Source organism: Aulonocara stuartgranti, assembly GCF_965226115.1.
Source record: "Aulonocara stuartgranti genome assembly, chromosome: 20".
Taxonomy (NCBI): Eukaryota; Metazoa; Chordata; class Actinopteri; order Cichliformes; family Cichlidae; genus Aulonocara; species Aulonocara stuartgranti.
The window spans coordinates 13,688,946-13,711,159 of NC_138956.1; the positions used below are offsets into that span (position 1 = coordinate 13,688,946).

The 22,214-nt window shown below is 38.3% G+C and overlaps 1 protein-coding gene across 1 annotated transcript in view; it reads left to right on the forward strand.

The window, feature by feature from the left end:
• LOC309697339 (uncharacterized protein) overlaps positions 1 to 22,214 on the forward strand; it is a 281,137-nt gene that overhangs the window by 185,446 nt on the left and 73,477 nt on the right. The window lies entirely within an intron of this gene.

Genomic DNA, 22,214 nt, shown 5'->3' on the forward strand with positions numbered 1-22,214 from the left:
GTTTATTGTGATGGTGTTGTATTTGTTATGTTTGTTTGTTTTCTCTACTGTTTTTTCTTATCTCCATACAGGTGATCCAGGTGTTTTGTTTGTTTTTCTTTTTTTTCTTCCCCCCTTTCTCAGCGTCTCTTCTCCCCTCTATTTCTCTTCCCCTCCCTGTCTTTCTTTCATTCTTCCTCCTATCCCCCAGTCATGTCTGTCCCGTCTGTAACAACCGAAAATCAAATCAAATAAATATATCATTATAGTAAAGGTCAATCAAATGGACAAATATGGCAAGGCCATGATGATCCACTTGGTAAAGTAAATCCGCTTGGCATCTTTCTTGGCCTTCAGACAACAATTCTGATGGCTAAAGATCCAAACAGGACAGGCAAAAAAACCCCAACAAAAACAAAAAACTGAAACGGTCCTACTTTGCTTCCTTTTTTTGGGCTTTTTTCAGCCTTTTTCAGGACTTTCTCTGTAAAATGTGTAGTGCCTTATGTTCAATACATCAGTCTTAATAATACAAGTTTGGGGTTTTGTATCCACACCATTGTTTCAATGGTTTCTTTATTTATTTATTTATATTTTTCCAACACGTCTCTTATGACAGTAGATAGTTATTAGATTTCTCCTTCAACCTACATTCAGGCGTTCATTGACCTATAAAAAGGAAATACTGAGTGGTGTTATTTTTGCGTAGGTGTAGGCACAATCATCTAAATCACCTAAATCTGTAGCTGTTTCGACTTGACAGAGCATTGTGGGAAGATAAAGCTTGCTGCTTAGCTGTTCCGCCCATGCTATCACTGCTGTTGTTTTCTCGTATCTTTCTTCCTGTTTTCTGAATAGTTTCATATTTATATAGTGCATTTCAAGTTTTAGCGACCACCTAAAGCACGTTCATGCTACAGGCAACATCTGTTCATGCATTCATACAGTGATTTATTTTATACATATAAACCATTTACGTCATTGAGTCCTACTTTAAAAACAACTCTCACTTAAAATTGCCATTTAACACTGATTAAAAAAAAACAGGTGTTTTACATCACAAGTTTTAGAGCATGTTCAGTGCCATTTTGTCAGAGTACAGAATATGACGTCACTAAGTTGATTGCCACTAAAAAGTCCCACATTAGTATATGATAGAGAAGCAGTTTAACAGGAATCACTCTGTACCGCCTTTGGCTCCTATAATTAGTTTTACATTAAAAATAATGCTATACTGTTCACTTCTACCCTGTGTCTTTTTAGAAGTAAGTGGTTCTTTCTTGTTGTCTAATTGTCCCTAATTGGGACAATTAGGGACAATTAGACAAAATACACCTGTTAGCCACAATATTAGGGTTTACGGAGCACTTTATAAATGAGGACTGTCAAATCAAATCACTTTGATTGTCACATCACATTACTGGTACACTGGTACAGCACATGTGAGTGAAATTCTTGTGTGCAAGCTTCACAAGCAACAGTGGTGTGCAAAATACAAGAAACATAAGAAACAACCAAATATAAGAGAAGGAGAATTTTAAGAAAAAACAAAAGTTATATTTTATTTTTAATTTATTTATTTTATATATATATATATATATATATATATATATAAATAAATAAATTAAAAATAAAATACACAAAGGTCAGCAGTTGAATATTTAGCAAAAGAAATGGCATATATGTTCAGTATGGATTGCATAATGTCAAAGTTCCGGTAAGTGCAAGTGAGGTGTCTATAAAGTGTTCAGCAGTCTCGATGGCCTGATGGAAAAAGTCTGCTGGTTCGGGACCGGATACTGCAGTACCTCCTGCCTGATGGAAGTAGTTTGAACAGTTTATGGCTGGGATGACTGGAGTCTTTGATGATCCTCCCCACTTTCCTCAGGCACCGCTTCCTGTAGATGTCCTGGAGGGAGAGAAACTCGCCTCCAAATATCCTTTCAGAGCACCGCACCATTCTTTGGAGAGCTTTGCAGTCGTAGGCGGTGCTGTGGCCATACCAGGTGGTTGAGGATGCTCTCAATGGCAAAGAGAGGGAGTTTGAGTCAGGTGCTCTGGTGGTCAGCAGGGCTGAAAATATATGCAATATCAGACTAGTTTGCTAATCTGGCTAATGTTGGCAATGCCAGCAGAAAAAGAGAAAGGGGTCGAGAAAACTGCTATTTAGTATTATATAGTATTTGTAAAAAAATAAAATAAAATCAAGGGTATCAATGTGTAATCGTCTAGGTGGCTAGTCTTGCACATCGCTGTTCATCACTAATCCACCAGTGATCATGGGGACAATTGGACAATTTAAAACTGAGTTTGTTTAAAAGCCCACTGTAGCCCAAACAGTGGACATACACACTTAGGGACTGGCAGTGAAACATTTAGCAGATAATAATACTTTTTTCGCAAGTTAAATATAAATAAATAATACACCAAAGTTAATCACACATCTATATATATAAATAGAAAATGCAAAGTATATTTTGATATACTTTGTATATTATAGTGTTATAACTAATATACTTAGTCATTTTCAACATAGCATCTGTATACATCTGTACTTTATCTAAGTACACGTGACCATTTAGAGACTCTGCTCATCTGGACTTTCTGAAGTTAACTTTGTTTACATTTTATATTTCATGTTGAGGACTATTATCCCAGGATTAGAAATATGTTTGTTTAAGTAACTTTCATCTCCACTACAGATTTCAGTGCTTATTGCTGTACCCACCAAATTACTCCCAAGGGAATAATAAACTTTTAATTAGGGTTTAGTTTGTCACATTTTTGAGCTTCACTTTTATTTAACGACAGCAAAAAAAAAAAAAAAGAGCAGCATGTGACTGTACTTAGTGTAGTTTAATTATTAAATTAGAATTTAGTTTTGTGCACATCAGGGTTGAATGGGGTAAGACTTCTTTCCACGATTGTTGGCCTGATTTCTTAGCTTCTGTTTTTGGAGTGAAATCCAACCTGATGGCTCCTCTCAAATTCTGAATGTTGTAAAAGGACAGACATCTTTAGTCTTAATAACGTGTTTTATTCATCTCCATAGCACCTCATTGATACTAACATCTTCTGACTGAACTTAATCCCATTGGTCAGGTCAGTAATCCATCAAATCCTTGCCCTGACATTCTCTTTTCAGATTCAATATATCCAGGGAATGGGCTGCTAAAATTTTGCAGACTCAGTGCTCTGACATTTGACGGAGTACTCAGGCACTTTTAATGAGAAATGTGCTATTTGGAACAATCTCAGGGGTTAAGTTAGACAGGGATTTGATGTGATCTGAGCGGCCCTCTGAAACACTTGAACTCTTACCTGAGCTGGACAATGAACCTGAGCAATGGTGGAGATTATTGGCTTGTTCAGCCTTTCCCCCCCCAGCTGTAACAAGTAGCTTTACGCGATGAGACACTGATTAGTTAGAGGCTGAGAGAGGCTAGGAGAAGAGAGATGGTGTAAAAAGATGAAGATGGACAGAAAGAAGACAAGAAGTGAGGTAGGTTGGGGGGTAGAATGGCAGAAAAGGAGGGAAAAGTCTGAGCAAAAGCAGAGAGAGAAACTCAAGGATGAAGGCTTTAAAGAAGCAACGTGTGGGTGGAGGTGGAGATCTGAGGCAGCATATGAAAGTGAGGGTGAAGTGCAGGAATGATTAAGAAAGGGAAGATGAGTTGAGTGCAGCTGTTAAGAGCATGGGAGAGGGAGTTTAGTGGGGGAGACAGGCGCACAACTTGTTTGCTGCACTGTAAGTACTAGAGAAGCTCACTTCCATGTTTGAAGTGTACACTGCAGTTCATAACCTTCATTCAGCTGCTCAGTGTGTCCACAGTTTTCTCTAATATACAGCTTTCCAGATAGAGTTAAAGTGCCTCACTCACTGCGACAGAAGTCAGTGTAAAAGTCTCGTACAGTAGCTCACAGATTTTAATGTTATAAAGTTTAAAATCTGTGTGCATATTCGATTTTAAAAGTACTAGACAATATGTGTTCTCACTCCCATTGCCAGAGGTGTTTCAAATCAAACACTTGGGTTGTGCCACATCATATCATCTGGGATAATCCCAGTATAAAGTTTTAGGTGATGATGTCAGTGATACAACGCCATTCCCTACCTTCCCTAGGATGGAAGGATAGAAAGATGGAAAAGGGACTAGATTTTGAGTGCATGAATAAATGTTGCTGATTGCAAGCTGCAAGCACTGATAAGATGTTTTTCAGTATTTATTAAACATATAAAGTCAGAGACATCATTATTGCAAATTCCCTGATGTATCGAGATATCGTTTTGAGGCTACAGTACATTCATCATCCATATCAAGTTGTAAGCGGCATAATTGCAAAGTGGAAGCATTCAGGAATCAAGTGGGAGACCACATAAAGTTACAGAGCAGTCATCAAGTGCTGAGAGACGTAGTGCGTAAAAAGCGTCCAGCCTTCTGCTGACTAAGTAACTCAATAACCTCCTCTGGTATTAACATCAACAAAAGAACTGTGCACCAGGAGCTTCATGGGATGGGTTTCCATAGTCAAGCAACTCCTGTAGTTTGAATGCAGGGGTGTCAAACATAAGGCCTGGGGGCCAGAACAGGCCTGGCAAGGACTCCAATCTGGCCCACTGGATGTTTTTGAAAAGGGCACAGATAAACTGCTACACAATGCAAATTAGATACATGATGAGTATAAAAGATCACTATGACATCAATAGTTTTGGATTCTGCATTTCAAAACTTCAGCGTTAGTGCTTTGGCTGTTGATTAATGTAAAACTGCAAGGACAAAATGATTATCCTCCATTGGGCCAAGTCAAACTAAAATACACCTAAATAAGGACTTTACAGATGGAGTAAGGAGGAAAAGGAAGGCGTTAATGCTGCAATGAAAGCTGCAAGAGCAAAGAGGGACACTGCCTATTTGCAGCATAATAAACTCTTTATTCATCCACATCATCCCTGCAGCAGTACAGCTAAATAAACAAAGGAACTTATGATTGCCAACCAGCTATGACAACTTCTTCATAGCAACCGACACAGCTAAAACACATCCAACTGTTCATGATTTGCAAGATGATCTGAAACTGAACCCCATCAGCAGGAAATGCAAAATGACATAAACCCTGATAACAACTTTTTCGTGAAGATTAAAAACGGTTGCTGTTATTAGACAGGCAACCCTTTAGACGGACAGAAAATAAATTTTTCAATAATTCACTTTAACAGCAGACACCTACATGCCAACTTTCACAACATCAAACATTACCTAAGTTGATTCACCAGCCTTTTAATAGAATATCGGAAACCTGGACAACAGAGAAAAGGGGTATGGAGTTTTTCACTGAAGGTTACGAAATTACTTGCGAGAACATCGAAAACAGTACTGAGGGCTGTGTGGCTCTGTTTGTTGATATTAATTTCAATTATAAGGTGGTGGAGCAGTGCTGAGCAATCTTTGGAATGTGTCATGATTTAAATTCTTACGGGAAAAAAAGAAAAATGTTATAGTATGTTGTGTATACAGAACAGCAGGGTCTAGCATAGTTGTAGGAGTTGAATGCTTTCCAATGAAATTACCCATAATGTTCATCAGCTAACGTAACTGAATCCAACCTAATTACTTTTCATTGTGTAATAATAATAATCTAAATCTGTAGTGTTAGTTCAATCTAATTGAGTACACCCCACATCCCTTTTTAGACAAATCCATGAATGTTAAAAGCATAGCTTCACTTTAAGCATCTCAGGGAGACTAAAGTGTATCCCAGCTGTTGTGGGGCAATGGGTGAGGGACACCCCGGACAGGTTGCCTATAATATCGCAGGACTAATACAGAAAGACAGACAACCATTCACCTATGACCACTGTACACTGTAAAAACTAACACTGACATTTACTTAAAATTTTTGACGCAACACTTTTGCACTTAAAAATATTGAGTATACTGGAAACCACTCAAATCTGTTCAATATACTTGATCAATTGAATAACTAAAGCTTAAACATATTAAGTTGAAATGAATAATTGTAGTTGTTACACAAACATGAAAAAATTGAGTAAATAACACTGACATGCTTGGTCAATGTAACTGAAATACAGATGGTCAGTTAATCCAAAATTTTGTTCCATTTACTTAATATTGTAAACTAAATGTAATCAAAATTGTACTTCATATTAAATATGGTAAATGACCTGCATTTGTATAGCGCTTTACTTAGTCCCTAAGGACCCCAAAGCGCTTAATACTACATTCAGTCATCCACCCATTCACACACTGGTGATGGCAAGCTACATTGCAGCCACAGCTGCCCTGGGGCACACTGACAGAGGCGAGGCGGCCGGACACTGGCACCCTCTGACCACTACCAGAAGGCAGTAGGCGACCGAGACTGTCGGTGCCAGGGCTCGAACCGGCAACCTCCCGATTACAAGACAAACTGCCAACTCTTGAGCCACGATCACCCTCTAACATTCAAATATGAATGTCATTGTATTCCACTGGTAGTCTAAGTCTAAACAACCAAACAAACTAATATGTAGTTGTGTTTTTCATAATACATGTATGAAAAATGACCACATGTTAAACATTTTTCCAAATGAAAATTAAATTTTCATAAACATGGCAATAACTCAAAATAAACAAGCACTAAAAAGACAAGAGCCTTTTCCATTTTAGCTCAAAGCCTTACATACTTGAATTTTTTGTCTGAGATAAATGTAAATGAATACCTTAATTTAACACAAACACATAAGTTAACGTGTTAGACATTTATTTCAACTTATCAAACTCAAATAATTACTAAAAGGATATTCATAGATTTTATCAGGCTCATCTAACTTATATTTATAGTGATATTTACTAAGCCTCTGAATTACTTTTTAGAGTGTAGAAGCGCCAGTTAATTAGCATGCATGTCTTTGCAGTGTGTGAAGAAGCTGGAGTACCCAGGTAGAGTCAACGCAGGCATGGTGAGACCAAGCAAACTCATGGACACATGAACCACAGGAAGTGGTTTCCCAATTTGATTCCACCAAATCTAATTCCATTCAATTTGGGGTTGAATGAGTAAAATCTACTTCTTTTTCCACTTCTTCAATCAAATAAAGGCTTAAAATTCCCTCATAAAAAACAAACATACTTGAGGACAACTTGAAAGTTTCTTTCAAATGAAAGCTGCATTATGTTATGCATCTGGAATACAGCAAAACGTATGAAAATATAAAGTACATCTTATCTACCGGTTAAAAAACAAGTCACATTTTCCAGCCCCAGAAGCAGATTGCAACAGCAGCACACAAATAGATCACAATCATGCTGATTCTAAATTAAACTAATCCTATTACGATTGCCAAGGCAACTAATTGAATACATCTTAGTGGTACCTGACCCCTTTTTCCTTTCTTCTTCTCTGCCTACCTGGTTGTGTCAAGCTGTCACTCATAAACCAATCATAAGCTAACATCTCCCCCCTCTGGTCTTCTGCCACCTCTGACCTCGCCTCTGATCTCAGGGCTCATCCAATAAGGCTTGATGTCGTACTGACTCATTCGCCCGTGGCCATGGACAGAGCCGCCAATCATATGAGATAATCAGAGATGGGCTGACCCTGAGGCGACCTGGCCTTGCAGTGGGCTGACAGGATGAGAGGCGCTCAAGTGGAACTTACAGGGTATTTTCAAACTGTCTTTCTATGTATCCCCCACACTCAGTGCACTCAGTTATGAATGTGTTACTGAAACACAAACCAACTAAAGCAGATATGAAAAAGTAGTTGCTGCTAGAAGAAACGGGAACGGGAACTTTTATGATGAAGACTGTCGTGTTGTCTTTGCAAACAGCAGACAGTGTTTTTGTCTGTTTTTGTGTATGTATGTGCGTTTAAATGATGTGAAGCTGTGAAGACGCTGGTCTAGTCGATGCATTAAAATGCTCCAGCATTTGTCATTCACTCCAGAAACAGGAAGTGTTGGACATAGAGAGCAGGATACTGTTTTTCAAGCTCTTGTTGATGCATTGTTGAGAGGAGGATGGAGAGATGGTGAAGCAGTGTGTGTAGCCCAAGACCTTATAATGAAGAGACACTGCGCGGCTGAAATCTATGAAGAATTCCATGGTAGACATGTAAGATCCATAGGAAAAGTATTTTAACACCTTTATATGTCGGAAAAGTCAATAAAGTTTTTTCAAAAGTTTTTATCAGCCTACTGCTCATTCTACATCTGCAAATTTAATTTCGGGCAGCAAGGTTCCCTGGTGGTTAGCACTGTTGCCTCTCAGGCAACAGTGTGGAGTTTCCTACAGTCCAAAGACATGCACTTAGTAAGATTAGGTTAATTGTGAGTGCAGATGGTTGTCTGTCTTCCTGTGTCTGCATTCTCTGGCATTTTTTCTCTGTCGACCTTGCAGCACTATGGCGGCCTGTCCGGGATGTTCCTCGCCCCTTGTCCTACGGTTCCTAGAATAGCGTCTAGCCCAACCACAATGTCACTGCATTACCACAGACGCAATGCAACACAGATGTGCTGTGTAGTGAAACGCAAAACTCAATAGCTGCCACAATATCTGGAAGCTGAAAGAAGAGCAAACTTACATTGTCTGTATAGAGGCTTTATAGATACATCACTGGTTTCATAGCAACTGTACATCATCAAAAGCCAGCTGGAGGAATTAATAAGGGCTAAATACATGAAAAGTGGAAAAGAAATGTGGGGCTTTAAAGATTATTATTACAGGGCTTCCTTCAAATGGCATAGTTGGGAACAGATTGGGTATTTTTATTAAGTGATTTAGATCCCTGGTTGTTGGTTGAACTCTGGTTCAGTACAAGACTTTATGAAGAAGTAGACTGTAGCAACTGCCTCCCTTTATTGTAATGGCTGTAATCTGTTTTTTTTTTCCTGAGTAAAATGAAAACAGTGACTGGTGGATCTGACTAAGTTTTATTATTGTGTCTGAGAATGACTTTCTAATGTTCCCGTCTGAGTTGTGTTAAAATTAGCTTGACACAAAATGCTTTTACATTGATTTAATGGTTAGATACATGTTTATAATATAACTTTTCTAACTTGCCTACCTTGTGGCCTCGGCCTTTACCACATTGCTGAAATGGCTAATTTTAACTTCCTATACGTCCTTTATAGTGTTGACCTCCCCAAACTCCCAAGTTCTGAAAATCACATAAATGCATGATAAACATAAACACATATATAAAATATTTTTCAAAATGTAAAAAACATATAAGACATAAAATACATTCTCAGGGGATATGGTTTGTTGTTCAGCTGCAGAGAAGGGGTGGAGTAGTGGGTTCAGGGTGTGGTTTCAGGGGAGGCTGACACACACAGCTGACCTCCATCATTTGATCTGAAGACAGAACGCGGTGTGGAGCAGGAGGAGGACAGCTGGAAAGCTGCCCCAAAGACAGTCTGGAAATTAAAACACTCAGACTGCAATGCTGTGCGCCGGCTCTTTATCGCGTCACATACATATTTTAAATATATATATACATAAATATATAGAATACATATACATATAAAACAAAATAAAATAAAATTATAAAGCAAATTCTCAGCCATGAGTACAACTTTCTTGATACAATATTAAAAGTGACAAGTTGTATTTATTTGATGTTCAAACCAATAGAAACAAACCCAAATACAACATTTTTCCTCACTATCTCACACAAACAAGAGACAGCAATGTCACTAAATAGCAGCTCACACCAAAAAACTCCTTTACTAAGTAAAGCCAATAAGAAACAAGTGTGACTGTTTGAAATGAGAGAAAGACAAACGTATCCTCAGTCCATGGCAGCGGCCATGTTGCCTCCTTATGTAACAGGTTGTCATCAGTCTGGAGCCAATTATCTGTGAGCTGCGAACTGCCATACCAATCTCCGCTGGGCATCTGCACTTTCCAATTAGCATTAACACCTAGGACATACAAGACAGACACTTCACAGAGGGAAGGAAAAGCAGAGCAGTTACAAAAGGACAACAAAGGGTGGATATTCCTGCAGGTTGAATGTATCATTCTTGAGAATTCAGACATGTACTACTACACTACTTTTGTTTGTTGTGATATTTTAGCCCTCAGAATCTTTGCACTTAGTTATTCTTCTTAGTTATTTTGGATACCGTTATAGAATATGTGTCTCACAAGTCCATCCATTTTTGATGCAACTTTAGAGATCCCATAGGAGAGAACAAACGCATGAGCACAAATGAGGTGAGATTAGTAGAGTTTCCGTAAAAGATTGCATAGTTAGCATTCAACCTCTAGTCTCAGACCTGGCCTCTTTGAGGCATCCTATTTCCAATTCCCAGCTCACCTGTCATATCCTGATGCAAAGAGATGGGAAGAGTACAAAAGACGATGAAAAGTAAAGAGGTTATCACAAACCTAAGAGGTGAGTAACATTCAGATAGACAGAAGAAGAATAACAAAAGGTAAGTCACAGAATCTCTGATCTGCCTTTGTTGGTGCTCCGTGTTAGAAGTTGGAATGAAGCGTCTGTCACTGCGACTGTCATAGCATAGACTTAAAGCTTGCAATCGCCTTTCATCTCACTGTTCTTTTTGGCTTTTAAAAGGTGATTTTTGTGGCATTTTGAATTTTTTTTCATTAACACTTCAGTAAAAGAAAAGGTGAAGAGAAAGGATGATGACAGCATGGATATCAAAAGCCCCTACACAAACCCTTTGAAAGGTCATTACTTACAAGGCTCTAAATAAAAGCCAGCAGAGTCGGAGTTATTTACTTTCACATGTTGGGTAGTGTCTGACAGCTTATCAAAGGAGTCACTTTATTACTGTAGAAATGGTGGCCTGTCTGTGAGGAGAAGGTGTGGATCATTGGGGGGGCACAGGAAACTGGACCTTCATCCAATAAGAATTTTACAAATTAAGGATATATTGAGCAATTATGATTTTTATCTTAATTTCTTCACATTTCTGAGCCATCATAAAATTTTACAGTACAGGAGCTAACCACATGAAATATTCAGGCATTAAAAATACATTTAAGATCTTTTCAAAATGTACCCAAATCACTTTAACACATGTTAGTTTCTGTCTATTACACTTAAACAAAAAACCTTTCCTTCTAACTGGCATGCTTAATGAAAGTAGCTAACTTTAAAATCAGACACATTCATGGATAAAAAACATTAGATTTAGGAGAATATCTAATATTATTTTTTCACATAATTAAATTAAATTTAGTTGAAAGTCTTGACACATTTGGCTCAACACAATGAAATAAATTACGCAATTTCTGGGTTAGAAACAAAGTTCAATTCAACTCAGTTTTATTAATCTAGCACCAAATCACAGCCACAGCCATTTCATGATGTTTTATATTGGAAGTTAAAAACTACTATAATACAGAGAAAACTCCAAAAATCAGATGTTACCCTATGAGAAAGCACTTGTCAACAGTGGGAAGGAAAAACTCCCTTTTAACAGGAAGAAACCTCCAGCAGAACCAGACTCAGGGAGCACCGACTCATGCGGGGTCAGAAAGTAAGTATGGAAGCCTGACATTAGCCAAAGTCAACTATAATGACATTGGCTGATGCTTTTTAACATTCTCTGTTGCACAACATCGTAATGTTCATATTGCACTCTTATATAGTAGTGAATAGTTGCCTGCTGGCTTGCATGATGTTCTTTGAAGAAATGTAGTCAGTATAGTATGAGTAGTTCTCTTTTGTTTTGTTAGGGTTTAGAAGAGCTGGAAGTTCAGCAATTCTAATATTTTCTGTTGTCCACAACATTCATGTCTGAAACACTGAAATGTTTATCCTATTTTTTTTTAAATATACAAGTATTATCTTCCAAGGCAGGATTCTAGAATAACTCTACAATTTTTTTAAGACATAACAGAGCCTGGTTAGTAGTTTCCTCCTGTCTCCAGTTGTTCTCCTGAGGGAAAAGCTTCTTTGCATTCCAGCTGTAATGTGATTGTGAGCACTCTAGTCAATGCCCGAGATTCCACCAGACAGACCAAAACATATTTCAAAGGCATTCCAGACAGAAGCTATGGCAAGCTGGAAGTGCAGTACAGGAACGGCATAGAGAATGAGGTCAATTTTGAGGATAAATCACCCTAAGCAAACATTTGTTAATCAATTAAAGACATAAGAAAGGCTTTTCCCCCATGTTTTAACTATGCACCCTAAATACCTATAATAGATCAAAATGTTTGAAACACAGCTGGTGAGGACCCACACTGCACATATGGCATAAACCCGCAACTTGTGGAATCCAGAAGTTAATCTAAACTCGGTTAAATGTGCTGATGCACACTTCTTTAAATTAGGTGTTCCAAAATCCACTGATGAAAAACGGTGAATTTCTCATCTCTACCATAGTCCATGAAGCTCCAAGGTCCTAAACATGCTTGTTATTAATATCTGGCTCTCTTCCAAAGCATGTCTTTTATCCTCTCTTCCTTCTCTCTCTATCATATCAGAAAGCTTAATTCCTCCCATATGCTAATTATATACAGGGATGAGTGATTGGCATGGAATGGTCATCTTTGCATTGGACTCTTTGCTCCACCATTTGACCGATGAAAGAGGCATGAACCCAGAGGCATTGTGTAGAAGGTTGACACATTTGTTGTCAAACCATTTTGTTGCAATCAGACCTTCATCAGACCTATAATAACAGGCTCCATAGCCCTTCTTCATCAGGTCTTTGTCTGCCATCAGGGGAGCTCCACCAGTGCAGTTTGGTCATACAGTACCAATGGACCGGACACCCAAGGAGGCGTGCAAGTTCTGGACCAAGCTGAAACTTGTGAAGAGCTGAGGTTCTTTTATGGGTTAGCATAGTGGTTTTTTTTTTTACAACTTTGGCCCCTAGAGGTGGTTTCTGTTCCTTTTCACTGAGGGGAGCACTGAAGAATGTAGATCACCCTTGATACAGCAGTAAGTTGTGGATGATGCTAGATGAACTTGCTTGGCAGAACAATTTAAAGCCCCACACATCTGGTTTGTTGGCAATATACTGCTGGAGAGTGCCAGCCCTTGCGGCTTCATATGAAACCATGACCTCAAACACACCGTGGTTTAAGGTGGATGCTATCATGACTATCATGCCACAGGACCATGTGATTTTTAGCCATATAATTGTTTACCGTCCATATAGTACTTGTTAAACATGAAATTGTGATTTTGACAACTTAGTAATATTAATTTACCAGCTACTGTAATTTGGTTAAGCTCTTAAGCCCCAAGCCTAACTGATCTCCTGCCTTTTGCCCCCGTATCAGGGGGCATTGGGGCTTAAGAGGTTAAAAGGTAATTACTTATGATATTTGTGATTTCCACATGTTACTCTTGATTTTTACCATATTTACTAATATAAACTCAGAAAGTTACAAAAATGACTTACTGAGGAAATTATTTCAGCATATCCGTGCTGTGCTAACTCTTAATGTGATTTATCAACAGCAATTGATTAACAAAAAGGGTCTAGTGGTCTGATTTTATGGCAAATAATCAATTTTAATAACATTTAGGTTATGTTAGCAGTAACACCATAAAGTGACAAATCAACCGTTTGGTTGACCACTTTTTAAAAAAAAAATTTAAACATTTAATTTCACTTTTTTAATGCTGTCAAGTGACATACATCTGTTTAGTAAGTCCTCTAACACTATCATATATCAAAAAAAGTATATCTTCCTACCTTAGTTTCATCAAAAACACTCTATGTTGGATGTTTCTTTGTTTCTGACTTCCTGGTTGGGAAAGGGATAAGAAGAGTCAACCGTTTACATTCACACTGCCTTCTGGTGGATTTTTTGGCAGATGTAAACCTACTGGTAGAAAAGACTCACTAAGGTAGGTCAATTTCATTAAAAGCTTCAGTTAGATATAGGGCCTGAAAATGTACTCTACCAATTGAGCAAAACGCTAAAGGGTTAAACAGTCACTCATTTAAGTTTCTCTAGATAGCCCAAGAATAAAAATAATGATTTTAAAATTAACATAATAGGTCTGTTTCAATCCACATGGTAATCAAGGTCGGTGGGGAAAAAGTCTCACTTTTTCTTTTTCGTTTTGTAATTTGTAAAGTTTTTACTTGGCTATTGGTTATTATGGGGGTGAAAATATAAAATATTGTCAAATCAGCAACGAGGGAGAGCCAGAAAAAGAGGGGATGAGAGGGAGAGCGAGAGTGGCTGTTAATGACGACTATTATCGTCTCATCCTTTTGAGTGCTGCCTTTGCAAAAAATGAAAATTGAATTATTCATCCTACAGAAATAATAAATAACCATTGAAATTCTAATGGGAATCTGTAGTATCTATATTTTATGAATAGAGCAAAAGATTTAAGAGAAACGGGTTCATTATAACACACACACACACACACACACACACACACACACACACACACACACACACAAAGAGTAATTGGTATGATTGCTTCCCCAAACACCCACAGACGAAACCTTCAAACACATGTCTACATACAGTCTTATCCGATGAAATCTATGCCAGCTACACAGATAATGTCTTTTTCTTCCCCCCTCTTTCTTTCCTTTCTGTCTATTGAAGTGATTTTATGCATATTCGCAAAGGCTAATTCTCTGGCGTCCGCCCCGAAGTACCCCAAAGTTAATGTCTGTTCCTAGCAGGGAGCAGCCTCTGTGTGCTGCTGCTTGTTGTGAGATAACACAGGATGCAGAATACATGATGGCTAAACCACACAATGACAGACAAAGTTATAGTGAACTTCAGATGTGAAACCCACTGGGACTCTTGGCTTGGCTGCTAAATCCCTATTATGACTAAATATTTTAATGTTGAGTCATGAAAAAGTCGGCATTGCTCTGACATATTCACCATGGTTTCAGACACAAACAATTGTACTGCCATTCATTCAAGAAAAACTACTATTTTCCATCTTTCACGAGAAGCTGGGGGTCGCAACAGATGGCAAATTGTAGACACCCTATCTGAGCCTGGTTCGGCCAGAGGTTTCTTCCTTTAAAATGGGAGTTCGTCTTTCCCACTGTCACCAAACTGGTTGCTCATCTAACTGTTGGGTTTTTCTCTGTATTATTGCAGGGTCTTAACCTTACAATATAAAGTGCTTTGAGGGAACAGTTGTTGTGACAGTTGTTGCTATATGAATAACATTTAATGCAATTGAATTAATAGGTAGCATGGATGCACCTTTTCTTTCTTTAAACTGCTTGCTTGATTGTGTTTGTTACGTTTTTTTTTTTGTTTGTTTTTTGTTTTTTACTGCCATTCATACTTTGTCTTAAGAAGTATTTCAGCCATGTCAGTTAAATGAACATGATTATTTGTATTTGAACATTCAAAAAGACAAACAAAATGAGTCTGAACTGTCTTTAAAACACATCACTGCAGCTGGAAATAATAAACTTATTTCACTTGGGGTATTACAGAACAATCCATCTAAAATGAAAGTTTCATAATTGCAATTCTCAATAATTTTTGGTTGGTTAATAAGAAAAATTTCATCAAAGCTGCCGTAAGATCCTCAGTTAAGGGTCTGTTCAGGTAAGTGTTTCACTCATGTATACATACACAACTTAGCTAGTCAGAGTACTGAATGATGACATATGTACCCGAATTGTAATTAAAAGATAAAAATGAAAGAAACCGATTTAACAACTATTTTGGACTAAATCTGTATAATAAACCATAAAGGGCATCCAGCAAAATCAAAGCTAGTGACATTAGCACAACAAAGGTACAAAAGTAAGAGAAACTAGGATTACAAGGCCAAAATCAGAAAGCAATGAAAAGTGACAAATGTGTGTCCTTTTTACTTGTAACTATCACAACCTTTGTCTGTGCACTGCAACTATAATCTTATTTAGATGTGTTCCTTAATACTAAGAGCACATCATTGACACGGGAACGTTTTCCTAACATAACTGCTAATAAATACATTCATTCAAGGATTCAAGGAGCGTTATTGTCATTCGCATCACATGTTAACATAACATTCATCAGTTTTCTTAAACACTTATTCAGTTCATTGTCAAGGGGGTGGCTAGAGTCTAACCGAAATGTCATAGGGTGAAGGGTGGACGGGTCGTCAGCAAGGCTAATAAAGACAGACAGACAACTATACAGACTCATATTCACGTCTGTGCGCTACTTAGAATCACTATTTTACTGAACAACCATGTCTTTGGGCTGTGGCAGAGTCTTAGTACCTGCAGGGAACCCACACAGGCAGCAACAGAATATGCAAACTGTATATATTAGTCACAGCCTTTTACATTTATTGATATAAGCTTGCATTTTCTGTAGCTTTTTCTTAAATTAATAGACTGGTTAAGACAACACAAATCTCACAGCAAGTTTAGTAATAGTGACGCTTTATCAGAGATAGTAATAACAAAATAATGTTGAGCTGCCTTTGGAGACCATTTTAAGTAATGTGGCCTTCAAAATGTGCTGAAATGTCTTTGAGTATAATGGAACATACAACACCCTAATACAAACAGATGATTCGGGAATGCTTTTCAGCCACTTTATCATCTGCTGTTGGCATAGCAACAAACTTATCAAGAAAAGTGAGGAGTGCTCTGTATATTTGCAACTGCAGCTGCGAAACAGGGTAGAAAGTACTTACCTAAATTATTATGTTAACAAAAAGCATTTTTTGTTGGGTTTTTTTTTGTATCAGAAAGTGTGAATGTGTAAATGACATTTGCCGTCATACCACACTGACAGAAAATATTAATAGTCCGTGTTTGAGTCTGCATATGAATGTAATGTGAATATTACAATTTCTATTTCTGCCTCTTAGCTGTGAAAATTTGACTTTAATGTAGTCTTTGTTTGTTTCATTTGTCAATTTACTTTTTTAATGTCCCTAATGCTGACTCTGATGCACTGTGCAATTTAAAATGTTATAAAAAATATATTTTTTTGTATATTTAACCCTTGTGTGGTGTTCATATTTTTGTTACTCAGCCAGTGTTCATGGGTCTGGTGGACCCGCTAGAGTTTTGGCTTTTGAAATTAACACTATCAAACAATTTTATGTTAAATTACTCAACAGATGTTCACTTCATCCCAATTACAAACCATATGAACAGCAAACATGGTTAATTTTTTCCCTTTACCTTTGTTAGATCATATTTATGAATTAATGTGCTTCTCGTTTTTGTTTTTCTATAAAATGTTATAAAAAAAATCAGTTATAATCAAGTGGAGTGAGTGGAAAGACACAACACATTTACACGTGAAGCAATATGTTTCACAACTAAATGGGATCAGCTGCTCATCAATGGTGACATTAGGCCCAGGGTTGTAAAACAGGGGGAGGTGGTGCACACACTTATCCCACACTGTCCTGATGGCAGCTAGCTTGTCTCTCTGCCGTCGAGCTGGTCTGTCATCTCGGTTATCAAAACGGATAATCCTGGAAATTTTGTGGAAGTTTTCCAGAGACACTGATGCACGGAAAGGTTCGTGCCGGTTTCTGCATCCCACAGGGATTCTGTCGATTCCCCTTTGGACCTGAAAACTCCTGCAAGGATAAGAACCCCAAAGTAGGCCTTTGGGGTTCTTAGATGAATTTGGTCCATCTCCTTCCACCTCTCTCCAAAAACACACCTTCCTTCTAGATTACTGCAATCCAGAATAATTTTCTGGATGGAATCTGGGATGAAAAGCTCAAATGAAGACTTGATGTCCTGTACATGAGTAACTGTCAGCCGTGTTGGCCCTGGCTTATCACAGTAACAGCTCTGCATTTCTTGGGCAAGAAGACCATCCAATTTCACCAGTTATTGACATCCATATTTCTTCACTTGCTGACTGGTGGGCTTGTTCTGGTCCTGGAGCTGGCTGCAGATGGGGTACTCGTCTTCGTTTTGTTACTAAATGGTGCTGATAGGTTTGTAGCTTGAACCCATCCGCTGGAACGTTGAAGACAATATAATTACACTGCTAAGCAAGACACAAATAGGCAAAGTTCTTCATGTTACTCGTGCACGGGAGAGACCGGACAGAGCGCCGTCCCTTCGCTTGACCCCAGTTGCTCTTGTCCGTCCTCCCGTAACACTGTCCTTTTATTGAGGTTACATGAATATGCATAGGTTCATTAACATATGACGTCTACATACAAACAAAGAGTACCTTGCCTGTGTGTGTGTGTGTGTGTGTGTGTGTGTGTGTGTGTGTGTGTGTGTGTGTTGCTGATCAAAGGGTCAAACATCCTTGGTCAGGAAGAGGGTAGACTAGACCCCCCCCCCCGGTGAGGAAGTCCAGCAGTTCATCTAAACAGAAAAGCACTTAGACTAGAACAGACGTAGCTACGTTAATCCTTCCATAAAACAATTAAAACAAGATGCGACCTCTTCCCGTGCTCCCAGGATGTAGGTGTGCATTCTAGTGTGGAATGCACACCAAGCCTCTGTAGCCTGTTAAAGATCACACAACTTATCACTACACAATTGATTATACACCTCTAAGCATCTATGGTTAAATATTTCTAAGCATAAATAACAATCAACAATACAAACTCTAACATTCCCCCGTTTTTGACCTTTATGCTAGAAAGTTCCCAGTTATGCATACCTCATGTCTGACAGTTTCAATGCAAACATTTTTTTACTCAGCATATGTCAAATCACCCTAAATTACTGTAAAAGTTACACAGTTTAATAAATGTATTAGCAGTTACCCCATTCATTGAGCTCATCTCATGGCAAACTGCATCTTACGAGCAACCAAAGAAATTGTTAATTTAATAGTGAAACTAAGAAAGTAACATTTTCAAAAACATCTCAGCTTGGTGATGCTTCCTCCGGGTGTGCAAATCACATGTCTCTCTGCAGAGTGGTTTGAGTTCTGCAGGGCGTCATGAATGTCTCTTCTAGTTGTTTCGTTGTCCATAGGACCAGAGTCCAAATGTATGTAGAATAAACATTCAAACATACCAGTTAGTTTTGTTGTTTGTCAACATGGGTCTCAGCTATTTCCAAAGCTGCAGACCTCTCAGCACTCTAGTTTTATGGCCTCCCATCACCTCACTTCAGGCCTTCATCCGGCTCGAAGGACCAATTAATGATAGGTTTGTAGCTTGAACCCATCCGCTGGAACGTTGAAGACAATATAATTACACTGCTAAGCAAGACACAAATAGGCAAAGTTCTTCATGTTACTCGTGCACGGGAGAGACCGGACAGAGCGCCGTCCCTTCGCTTGACCCCAGTTGCTCTCGTCCGTCCTCCCGTAACACTGTCCTTTTATTGAGGTTACATGAATATGCATAGGTTCATTAACATACGACGTCTACATACAAACAAAGAGTACCTTGCCTGTGTGTGTGTGTGTGTGTGTGTGTGTGTGTGTGTTGCTGATCAAAGGGTCAAACATCCTTGGTCAGGAAGAGGGTAGACTAGACCCCCCCCGGTGAGGAAGTCCAGCAGTTCATCTAAACAGAAAAGCACTTAGACTAGAACAGACGTAGCTACGTTAATCCTACCATAAAACAATTAAAACAAGATGCGACCTCTTCCCGTGCTCCCAGGATGTAGGTGTGCATTCTAGTGTGGAATGCACACCAAGCCTCTGTAGCCTGTTAAAGATCACACAACTTATCACTACACAATTGATTATACACCTCTAAGCATCTATGGTTAAATATTTCTAAGCATAAATAACAATCAACAATACAAACTCTAACAGTGCTCAACCTCATCCTCTTCTTCAAAGTCACTGTCAGACTCTGAATTTTCAGAAATGTGAAATATTCTGAAACCTCTTTGTCAACATCATCATCCGAAGCCCCTCTCTCTTCCAAAATCAATTGGATGGCCCTCGCAGCAGATAATCTTTTGCCATCTTGATCAGTTGTGATAAAGAACCACACTGGCAAAGTCTTATTTATAGTATTATGCCCCTAATTAGCAGGAGGGACAGGGAATGAGAAAATACAATTTCGATCCCTCAAGAAAGAGGGTAAAATGTGTGGGAATGTAAGAGCAGACAACAATGTTGCAACTTTGTGCGGGAGCAGGAGGGGAAGAAAACACTATCAGCAGCACCAGAAAGGAGGAAGACAGAGTGTGGGAACACAGGACCTTCACTTTCAACACTTTTATTAGACCTGGGTCCAGTGGACCCGAACACCTTGTATGTAATGTAAATGCGTGGGGGGAGGTACAGTATGAGGTCATTGAAAATTAGTTCGGATTTATGTTCTTCACAGAAAATAAGCCAAAGCCAATGAATTTCAGGTTGAAAAAATAATTAATTGTTTCATTTTTCTTTTGAAAAAAAGTGAAAACGGGTCTCACAGACCCGAACACCATACAAGGGTTAATCAGGCTGTTATTGTGCATTTTCATGTTGTCCACCTTTCAGCTCACTGATTTGAAAGTATATATGTATATATATACACTTATATATTTTTAAGCCAGAAGTTAAAGTGCTGAAGTCTAAAAGCTAGCCATCACATTTATCTATATTTTCAAAGCCAAATTTTCCATTACTCTACTGCGATACAAAGAGCCTTTCTGTGAAAGGAAGAACATGAAGTCAGTTATCCTTGAGTGGAAATAAGCATATTCAGTTCATTCTGTCTGTTTTGCTTTTTTTTTTCAAAGCCAATATTTAAGGTTATTTGAAAACCTTGAGCAAGGATGAATGGCTTTTTTATGAAGAATCATCTGAATTGACAGACAACATCAGGACAGCTATCTGTCAATGTACTGACCTGTCCCAGCCGCCTCCTCACTGTACCGCAGTACTGCCAGTGCTTCTGTGCTGTGAGTTATGTTATATTGAAAAAATGTTCTGTGTTGTTAAGGTGTCCTTGAAAAAGAAATCTTTGTTTATATAAATATTTAACAAAGTTTTTTCTGAAAAAGAAAAGTTATTACTCTGCTGTTGACATTCAAACACTGCAAATAAATGTAATCAACATAAAACTGTTCTGATGAGTAAGTAATTTAATAATTAAGACAGGTTCTCTTTTTCAATGCCTTTGATATTCAGTTATAGCAAAAGCTGCAAAGTTCCAGCTATAACAGTGTAAGAGGTGGGATACACTTAAACATGTTACTAGTCCAACACACACACACACACACACACACACACACACACACACACACACGCACACGCACACGCACACACACACACACACACACACACCTATGACTCTTCAACAAGCCTGGACTGTGGGAGAAGATTTAAACTCCACAGAAAGTTTTCAACTGACCAGAAGGTTTGAAGCCTGTGAAACTCTTACGTACATTTTGTAAATTCTGAGTACAATTACTTCCTTTAACTAATAACAAGTGAATGGGAAACTAAACCACAAAGCCATACTGAATGCAAAATCCAAAGTTCCCAAAGAGAACACAAACTGAACTCTCCTGACTGACAGTCATGCTATTTACTCTACTCTCGCTCTTCACGCGGATTTGTTCACTCTTTTTGTTCCTTATATCCACATTTAGTGCTTAAAGGCACTGTCATCAAAGGACACTTTGCAGATATTTCTGAGATATGAGTGGGTTTGACAAAACAGCAGTAGTTGACATCCCGAGAATGAGAACGAGTTATATTTGACCTCAGTTTTAAGATCATTCCCAAAGTTGTGCTCACATTTGAATTATAAAGTATGGTGAGCAGAGGTGTATGAATAGATCATAAAGTCATGTGTCTCTCCAGCCTCTTCACTTTATAAACACCTTTCTGACCATCTTCATCACCCACTCCCTATCTGCTCTCCACATGTTGTTCTCTTCTAACTCTTCTCTTCTTCTCCTGTAGGATGTCGAGCCATGAATGCTCTGCACTATATAAAAAGGAGAGGTGTGGTAAAGTAAACCTCTGGCTACATCTATTTGGTGAATAATTTGTGCTCTTTCCATTTTATTCAGTTCTTTGTTTGTTTGTATTTCAAATGGCATTTTTTATTTGTGGTTTTTGTTTTCAATAAACTGTTACCAACGACCAACATAAAAAGTAATTATCGTCATTCACATTTTTACTTACCGCATTCCTTCAGGTAAAAGAGTTGTTTACGCCACATTCCTACAAATGTCTTACGCAGCCTTTTTCAAAAATAAAGGTTTTCTGTTTATTGAGAAGCTACATGACTTTAATGAATTTGAAATGGATAAAGGAAATGTGGAGTTTGTATAGGCTGCAGATGGAACAGAGGGGGATTGAATAAAAGTGCTAAAAATGCAACAAAATGCAAATGCAAAGAAAATGGTT